We start from the raw sequence: 10449 nt of genomic DNA on the forward strand, positions 1-10449 counted from the left end.
TGCAGTTTTCTGCTCAGCTAAAAAGCAGGTACAGCACAGCCTGTGGTGCTGTTTGCTTTCTTCTGTCATCTTGACAATATCTCAGCTCTGAAGGTGCACCATTGAAGAGATCTTTTCTCTGACACATCTGTCAAAATACAGTTTTATTATTGTTTTTATTTTTTACCCTTATTAAAGCAGCAATCAAAATACAAGGAAAACAACTTATGGCAACTCTGAAAGTAGGGTTTCTCCCACAGGTAAAATCTACCCCAGAGGAAGTCCAAGGACCAAAACCATGTTAAGATTACTGTATGCACCAAGGGGGAGTACTTAGTGCTTTTAAGAATACAACTGTATTCCAGAATAGTTATATATCTTAAAAATGAGGAATATCAGCATTGTCATCATCAGTGACAATACATTAGATATTTCTCCTGAAAAGATAAGTGTTTATCAAATCTGTATAACTTGAACTGCAATCAAAAGTACTGTTGTGATGTGCAACACAGTCACAACCCATCAATAGGAGGAGTGATGTTAGAAACTCTTGTCGAGCTTAATAAGGATGCCAGACATGTCAGGGAAACCCTCTGCTGTTATTATGCAGTCGCCTGAACTTCAGCAATGAGCCCACTACTTAGATGTGACTAACCAGTCCTTAAATTTTGCAATGCAACTCTCAAACATGGTGAGTAACAAGCCTTTAATTTTTATGGTACACTTCAATAATCTCCCTGCTTCCGCTACAAACTTCAGCATGGAGTGCCGAGGGGAATATGATAGCCATGCCTTGCCCAGGCAAAGCAAGGGGGGAGAAAAATAAAGGCAGAAAAGAGAGAAAGAGAACAAAGATCTCTAGTCCTTAGATCCCATATCGGTTCTACCATGGGGATGATGGATGGTCTGGAGCTGGGGTAGCGAGACAAAGACAGCAGCACACTTCAATTTGTGCACCAGGTTATGAGATGCTAACCTGATGCTGACATCTCCTTGAATTTAGATGGCACTCTTTGAGTGAAGTGACCCTAGGCATCTTTCTGCATGTGTGAGATACTCAAAACCAGAGCATTCTAAAACTGAATAACAGCAGTGATATTTTCTAATTATTACTGCTGAAAAAAACCAGAAATGGAATTAACAGATTTCAGTTCCAATATATTGTATACACATTCATGACTGCTCCTTCTTAAAAAACAAGGTTTTGTACTTCCATCCATTTATTTGATTTTACTGAAGCACATCCCACATTTACAAGTTGCAAACAACTATGCTTTTATTTCTGCAACTGCTAGAAAAATCACACTTCTGGGGCTTACTGGCATCAGTACTTGATTTTCCATAAAAACACACAGGGTCTTTATTTTTGCAGTATTACCCAAATGAAAGAATCTCTTCTACAAGCCCTGTAACCCTATATGCATTAATATCTTTCTGCACGTATTTCTACATAGGCATGCACATTTTAGGATGTATTCCTTACTTTTTATTAATATAATTTATTGGAAGAATGTCTATTTTACACAAAGAGGATCTACTGATAAAAATATATTTTTGTAGTTATTCCCATCAAAGTAACATGCCCACTGTTATGAAACACACTGTCTTTGCAGAATACTTGCATGGGGCTGACATATTAGACACAATTTCTGTAGGAGATCTGTGTTTTTATGGAAAGTGAGTTTTAGGGAATCTCAGATGAGCTCAGAAACTTTGTTTAGATTACTGAATCAGGTCCCTAGGTGGTTTGTAAGTGACACCAGAGTCACTGATCATATTATTTGGATTTCCAGGTCACAAATTACCAGTAAGCAATTCACAGTTAACAGAAATATATCCAAGTGTCTAGTAATAGTCAAGCCTTCAAAAATCTTCACAAGAGTGGAAGATATTGCATGGGCTTTACAGGAGGTCTGAGCAACTGAGAGAACAAGGATAATAAAGACCAGTCTCTTCTTTCTACTAGTTGACAACTTGATAAATATCTCTTGGAGCTAGTGTTAGGTGTCAGGTGAAGTGTTTGAAGAGGCAGAAAAGTAATGCATCATATAAATAAAAATGAAACTCTCAGCATCTGACAAAAAATGCCTGCAGTGCAATACTTTCCAGTCATAACTGATTCTCTTAGTAAAGCAAGGGAACATACTGAAAGACTTTTAGCCCTTCACCTTGCCACAGAAAATAAAAATGGCTTCATTCATGATAGAAAAACACCAGCATATGAAATATAATTTTTTTCTCAGAGAAGTACAATTTTTAATGCAAAAGAAAGGCAGAAAGCAGCTGTAGGATTGTTTAGCATTCCAAACTGACTTGCCCACTTCAGAATGTCTGTTCTAAGTGAATATTTAGTAGTGCAGCTGGCATTGTTACTGATTGAAGAACTCCACTTATCCCATTGAGCATCTTACTTTCCTGGAAAAATATCTCACAGCTTCTTACTCAATTTATCCATCATCTAAGCTCAAATTTCTTATTAGTTTACTCCTTTTTTTTTTCCTTTCTTTTGGCTTTTTTCTTTTGTTTTCCTTCCCTTCCTTGATCCACCCCTCACCCAATCCTGTTGCCTTCCCCTTTCCAATTTTCTTCTCCCTCTACTTTAACTTCTACCTTCCTGACCTTCTCCCCCTTCCCCTTCCCCTTCCTTCCCTTTAATTTTTAACAGGTCTGAATATTTACTTTCCAAATGACAAAAGAAGAAAAAAAAAAAAAAAACCTACTATGGAAAACAGACTTAATTAAATTATAATCATTAATTTATTGAAAACTTTCTAATAAGAGAAGCCATGTGCAATGGTTTAGGAACTCAGATATAACTGTGTGCAAACAGAACCTCATTGTTAGAACAAAGTCTGAAGTATTAGCTACTGTAACACGGACTTCAACAAAATGTGGTTATTTTTATGCATTTTAAAATAAGGTGTTTTGCTTAGCACTAAGGTAATAATGGTGATGGAAGCAGGAAGACAGGTCATGTAAATCTAGAAGAGGCACCAAAGTCTGCATTTTCAGAATATTAAATAACTTTCTCCAAAAGGTTACTTTCCAAAGGGCATGAGAGAAAAATATTTGTTAAATCTGTATCAGAATGGGTTTTTTCATGCTTAGTTAGTGGTGCATCATACTTGAATTGTTCTGCTGTGTTTACATGCCTAAGAGTTCCAGAATGCTGCTCTCTCGTTAGCCCAGATCACATTGGAAATATCATTTGTATTTACACTGAGTCATAAAAATAAGCAACCAAATAAAACTATCAAGAACAGCCCCATCAGCAGATACATGTCCTGTAGAGGTAAAATATGCATGCAGTACAGCATCTTACACTTCAATCCTTTAATTTTAGATACAGGTTATCTCAGTTTAAATGATTTTTATACATCAATATTATAGTGTCTTCACCACATTCAGAAATATGTCTGATATTATTAGAAATGTCATGTATTAATTCCTTAGTGATGCAGAAATCCAAATTTTACAATGATCTCAATAGTAAACACACATAATACCCTCTAGGAAAAGAAAAAAGTAAATAAAATTGTCATGCTGATTCCTTTTTCCTTTTGTTTTTGTTAAACAGAGTATGCTTTGTAAGCTATGCCATCACCATTCTTGCTTTATTTTGGAAGTCTATACGTCATGCTATGCCCTAAGCCATTTTTCTTTTAACTTCAGTGTAAAAATAATAAAAGGACCAAAAATGCAGCATGTTGATAAGCTCTCATTGTTGCTGAAAATAATCCAGAGGCAACTTAAAGACAAGTATTTGGCAACTCAACAAAAATACTTCCTTTCCTGCATGATAATTGTTTTAGTAGAGTGCATTTTGCTTCAAAATTATTATTTCATAAACTTTAATAATATATTAAACATGTAAATCTAGAAAAAAATGCAACTTTAATATTGAATGTATCCAAACCCCATTTATAAAAATTAGTTAGGATATTGTATTTGTATGTTAAACAAGCAAACATTACTTTTACAAGTGACGGTTAGCTAAAGCATTCTCTTCCCAAGAGAATTCAGCAGAAATACTTCTGCGCTATCACCTACACTTCAGATGTAATTGCTAGAAAAACAGATTCTTTACAAGGGACTTGAAGTACTTGCTGTGTCCGGCTTCGGTATTGCATTTTGTTCCATATAATAGTACAGTGGCAGGCACAATAGAGCTTTGATTTTAGGAGTGTTTCTAGGATCTACCTTTCAAATACTCTTAATTATTACTAAAACTTTCTCAATCTTAATGTAGAAAAGATGCATTTATCAACAATCTACCCATGTTCTCAGATAATAGTCTTTTGTGAAGTGGAATCACGGAATGTAAAAAGCAGGATCAATCACTATTTTGGTATGAATTACTTTAAGTAGCTCCTACTTTTCCTAGTGCTTCATATCTACAGGAACAATTTAATTTTAGTGGTAAGTGTTTATTTAGTGCAAATTCCAAATTTAAAGGGTGGTTAGAATCTACCGAATAATCAGAATGGAAATACAAAGAAAAATCAATATGTGCAGCATTCATGGATACGTTTTCTGGTTTGGTTTTTTTTTGGCTGCTTAATTTTGAAGGCAAGGAGGTGTGTCTTTTCTGGATGCTTCACTTTATGAATCATCTTGATTGGAGAATTATTTTTTGTACTGTGATATGAAAAATAGGACTTCCTTTTACACAAAAGTAGAATATTCATTACAATTTGTCTCTAAACTACACAGCTATGTGCTTTTGAATACAGAATTCTAATCTAAAATCCATTTGTTGTGTGAGTAGATCTGTGCTGTAATTGCTATAACAATACCAATTGCTACACTTGCTTAGAGGCAGAAAATTCCATGAACGAAAGTGTAATTTTCTTCAGGGTGAGACTGGAATGCAAACAATTTAAACTCCTTATTTTCTTTTATTACTGTTTTCTATTCTTATGTTGTTTTTCATTTTGACCAGGTTTGTCTGTGTTCTTTCTGTAGTCATCTTGAAAAAAGCAACAGTGTAAAAAAAGAAGTATTTTTTTTGTACAAATGTCGGAGAAATGCGCATTGCATTTTCTGAAGTTAATTCATATAGTAGTTTGAAACTAGGGAGTAGAATAATAAAATACAGTAATCAAAGTTTGTTTTTCAGTAGCTAATGAACTCAATAAATCAGAACTCTTCCCCATAATCTCAGAACCCATGCGGTACTGCTGCCACTGACAGCCCACTTGGGGAGAAAATATTGCCAGTTGTTCTCCTGGGTACTCAGCATTCACAGGCTGTGACCTCCCTGGGGAATGGCCTCACATGGACAGTCCAGTTATGGTCCTGGTTCAAGAAAATCCTGAGGATGCTTCATGAGCAGAGATGGCAGCAGCACAGGTAGGCGCTGGGGTGGAAGGGTGGCTCCAGAGGACACAGTGGCACTGGAGAGGCTATCTCTGCCCAGGAAAACTACTACCCTGTCCATGTGCTCAGGCAGGGCAACAACGAGGAGGTGCTTGAGTGCTTCTGGAGCATGCTTTGGTCTGCATGGTAGATGACAAAGCTTCCTTGGGGACACAAATCCAGACTAGCTTGGAGCGTGCTGAGGCACAGCTGTCCATCAGCAGCAGTGTACACCAGGGGAAGGGCAGAACACAGCTCTCAGCCCACCAGTACACACCAGTGACAAATACCTGCTGCTCCAGCATCTGGAAATTTTGGCCATTTAACCCCTTGTGGGGTCAGGAGTGAACTCTCAGCAACTTTTTCTTTCAGAACATTTCTTTCCCTCCAGAGCAATAAAAGCAGGAGTAAGATATCCAGGAGGAGCTGTGGATGTGGAAGGAGTGGTATAAATTCAGCCCACATTCTTCCTGGAGGCCAGGCTGTAATTCTGACTGGCTCATCCATCTTCTGTTGTTTGTTGTTTTTTTTTTTTTTTTCCCAGCTTCTCTGTGGTGACAGTTCAATTCCACCAGGAAGATCAAGGGACACTCAGTGTCACTGCACAGCAACATGACTCACATGAGCCCAACCATATTTTGGCTTCCTGCCCATCCTCACCTGGTGCTTGCAAAGTCTCTCAGTCATATCTCTCTGGCATAGCTTTTTCCTGCTCCGTGCCATCAGTCCCAGCTCTGAATAAGAAGAGAACCCTAGGAGCATGGCTGGAACACGAGAGCCTGTGGCAGCCATGGGCAGCAGGGTCTGGAGGCATGCAGGTGTGAATGCATCCTCCTGTGTGTTGGCGTGGATGAGCATGGATGAGCATGAAAAATTGAAGCTTTGTCCTGAAAGTGCCTGTAGTAAAATGAATGGAGCTTTGCACAGGAAATACAGGATTTTAATCTATTCATTAGTTGTTTGAATACAGTTTGGTAAGTGTAAATGATCAGGACACCTTTAAAAATAATATTTTCAGAATTAATTTTATGAAGCTTCTCACTAATGAAGAAAGGTGAGAGGCAGAAGAAATAGGATAAATTTGAGACAAAAGTGATGATTTGGCTGTCCTATCTCTCAGCCTCTTCCAACACAAAAGGAGGAATGTGGCACCAAGACCTGGTTCTTAAGAAAGTCTTAAGGTGCAGCAATCTCAGTGCAGTAAAACTATTTAAAGGTAAAGAAACATCCATTACATGGATGATCTGTGAGGCCAGGGCAGTAGGGAGAGGTACAGGCAGGGTGAGCAATGTAAGAGTAGGGAACAGGCTTTGCTGACAGGGCCCTTGTGGAGGGCTGCTTCAGTGTGGTGTTTGAAGCAAAGAGAAGAATAAAAGGCCAAGAAAGGGATTTTACTCCCTAGAAAATTCTCGGAGAAGCTTCCAATACATCATGGCAGTGTTCAGGGTGAGGTTGGATGGAACTTCAAGCTGTCTGGTCTGATGGAATATGTCCCTGTGTTGCGGTCCATGCCTGCAAGTTCTAGTGCTCAAGAGACCAGCTGCAGGGGGCTGTGACAGCCTGGACTGTTTAGGTCACAGAGACCTCTGGAAACCAACCATGAGCCCCTGCGGTTGAAGAAATTATTTCTAGAGACTTGTCCTTTGTTCCCTCTTGAGTTGTGTATCATTGGTTCATTTGACTTGTGTACCCTCCCCTATCATGTAACTATTGGTTTGTATCTCTGCCCCTCTTCCCTCTGACTGTCCCGGTTGGTCTGCGCACCAAACCACTCCCCTTTCCCTTCCCCATATAACCCTTTGTCACTGGCTGTTCGGGGCTTGCAGCCTCCGGACTTACAGCCCTCAGCCCGTCCCCGTCTCTCCGTCCCTTCTCGCCGTCCCTGGACCCTCACCCAAAGACCCTCAAATAAATCCCTGGAAGCCTGCAGCCTGCGTGTCCTACATTCTTCTGCCCCACCTCGTTTCCTGCTCGCCTCTGTCCCCCAGGGACTCCGCAGGCCGGTCAGTGAGCCTCTCTACCAGAGCACACCCGGCAGGTGCAGCGGTGTGGCGGCTCGCCCTTTCTGTGTGGCTTCAGGGCGTGCCGCCTGAACTTGAAAGCGAGAAGCCACATCCCTGCCCATAGCAGAGGGGTCAGAATTAGTGATCTTTAAGGTCCCTTCCAACCCAAACCATGATTCTAAGTAGGAATAAAAGTAGCCTGTACTGAAATTCTGCCTGCTGTGGAGAGATTTCTGTAGGTACTAAGGATAACTGAAATAGGTCTATATAAGTGTACATCTGAAGTCATGCGCTGCTGAAATGTAGCAATAAGCAACCCGGTTGCAGTCACATCCTGTGATTGGTGGTTTCCCACACTGAATAGAAAATGCTAAAATTGTGAACTACAGCCTTTCAATACATTGCAAAACTCACTGTTACACTGTAACTTATTTTTACAGAATAATTTGTTTCATAATAGGATTTATCTTCAGAAAAACACATGAGCAAATAGCAGTTTTCTGATTAAATGACAGGTTAAAAATAACTTGTCCTCTCTCACATTAGTACAGTGAAAACTGAGGAATCTCTAGAACTCGAAAGATTTTAGAATTCTAAAATATGGATGTATGTTTTGAAGCTATAACTGCTATGTATGAAAAAAATAAGTCACAGTTTTATTCACTTAAAAGATTTGCAATTTTTACAAATGAAGGAACCAAAGGTCTGTGGAAAATGGCAGTCTCTACTAATTGCCAGGAAAACATCAGTTTCTAGTAATTGCTAGAATCTGACAGGACTTTTTTAGGCCTAGTTCTGTAACAGACTACTGTCAGAGACAGCCATCCAAGATAAGTGGACTCTAATTGGGAAAGATAGATAGGCACCTCCAGAAGGCAATTATAACCACCCAAAACTGACCTAAAATTTGAACAGATGACTCATTCCTATAGGTGCTTATTTTGGCCATAAATAAAAGCATGGATGAATAACTTGGGTTTAGGGACCTAACTATGAGACAGTTCAAATCAGAAAAATTAATCATGTCGTTAGACTGATATCTTATGTGGAGTTTAGACTCTTAGAAAGAGAAATATAGGTATAATCTTAAGTGAGAGATTTAGCTAGTAAAATGCTTTTGTTTATATAGCACTTGGAGTAGGTTAATTTTGACCTAAGAAATTTTTATCTGCTTACTTTGTACTCAAAATTTAAAGTATGTTATCTAATTCTCCTAGGAAAAAAAATATCTTACTTTGAGCAGAAAAAAATTTATAGCCTTAACACATACACAGACATTTAGATGTATATCTTGATTTCCAATGTTGCTTCCTCAATAGCCAGGGGAGTAAAGGATTTTGTTTGCCCAGAGTCAGGTCTTCAGATCTGCTGTGGTTGCTTTGTACAGATTATCACTGTAAACAGCCAGTAGAGACGATTCCCTGTGCAAAATCCTAAACTGGCACACAGATACCATCATTCTTGCATTTCTTTCCAAATACTCTTAAACCTCAGAGATAGTGGAATGAAATATAGAAGAAAAATTATTTTAAACCCCCATATTTTCAAATACTAGCTTGACCACTTCAGTTGCATGAGCAGAGCAACATTAAGAAGACTGTTTAGTTTTAATTTAGGTCAGCAATCTGCAACCTCTGGGATCCTGATATGATACCTAGATTTGGAAACCATAGTAGGTACCTATAATTTATCTTTCTCTCCCAGCTCTACCATCCTGAAATTGTGAACTAAATAGAACTAATCAGAAAATTAGGGAAGAAAATTCATACTGGGCCAATATTAGTATGCTGTGTTATATTTTGTTTATTGAAATACTGGTATATTCTTTATAGTATTTTTCTGAAATTCATAAATCAGTGCTTACCATTAAAACAAGCAAAATGACTAAAACTATAATGTCTTTGATTTCAAGGTGTTTTTATTTAAAGCTTCTTGGTGTCCAGATATTCATCTGTTTTTAGACTTATTGGCTTTTATTCAATTCCAAATCAAGATTATCCATTCCATTTAAACATTTACCAAAAAACCTGTGGTGATTCCTTAGCATTCTGTTTCCTTGGGTGCTTGCTGCTGGGGGTGAGGCATCTTATTTTGGTTTGGTTTTATTGGTTTCTATTTAATTATTTTTATTTCAGAGATCTTCTTTCAGGTGAAATACTGCCTGTAGCCTCTTGCTAAAACACTCTTAAGAAACCAGTTATTGAAACTATTCTGATTTAATTTTATTTTACCATATTTTTTTTCTAAAACTGTTGTTATATTGCTAAGTTTATTGGCATGAATGTTTCTTTTTGGTTATTTTTTAGACTTTTTATTTTAAGAAAGTGGTCTACTTGATGTTATTATTAACCTTTCTTCTCTTAAGGTTCAATTCCTCACCTACAGCCAAATTCTGTCATTGAAGCAAGTAACTGGATGGGGATGTATCACTGTCCTGATTTCATCTGAGATAGAGTTAGTTTTCTTACTAGTAGCTGGTACAGTGCTGTGTATTGGATTTAGGATGAAAATGTTGCTAACACACTGATATTATAGTTGTTGCTGAGCAGTGGTCAAGGGCTGTTCAGCTTCTCGTAGTGTCCTACCAGTAAGGAGTCTGGAAGGCTCAAGAGGTTGGGAGGAGGCACAGCCAGGACAGCTGACCCAAACTGGCCAAAGGGATATTCCATACCAAGTGGCATCATGCTCAGTACAACAACTATGGAGAAACCTGGCTGGGCTTTGGTCACTGGGTGATGAGCTGATGCAATGTGCATCACTTGTTCTGTATAGTCAAATTCTATTATTACTGTTGTTGCTGCTGTTGTTGTTGTTAATGTTGGTATTGTTGCTGGTTTTGTTATTATTTTCCCAACTTTTTCTGTCCTATTAAACTGTCTTTGCATCAAGCCATGAATTTTAGGGGATTTTTTCCTGATTCTTTCCCCCATTCCATTGCGAGTGGGGAGTGAGGAAGCAGCTGTGTGTTTAGCTGCCTTCTGGGTTAAACCACAAGAATCAGAGGAGGGCTAAGCAGTGGGGAAAGGTAGATAGGAAATCAGTTGAAGCCTTACAGTTCTATTGTAATATTCAGGTGTTGTCTCAGGTTCTTGACAGAATTGAATCTGCG

This window comes from Lichenostomus cassidix, chromosome 1 (genome assembly GCF_008360975.1).
Source record: "Lichenostomus cassidix isolate B80296 chromosome 1, HeHo_3.0, whole genome shotgun sequence".
NCBI classification, from domain to species: Eukaryota; Metazoa; Chordata; class Aves; order Passeriformes; family Meliphagidae; genus Lichenostomus; species Lichenostomus cassidix.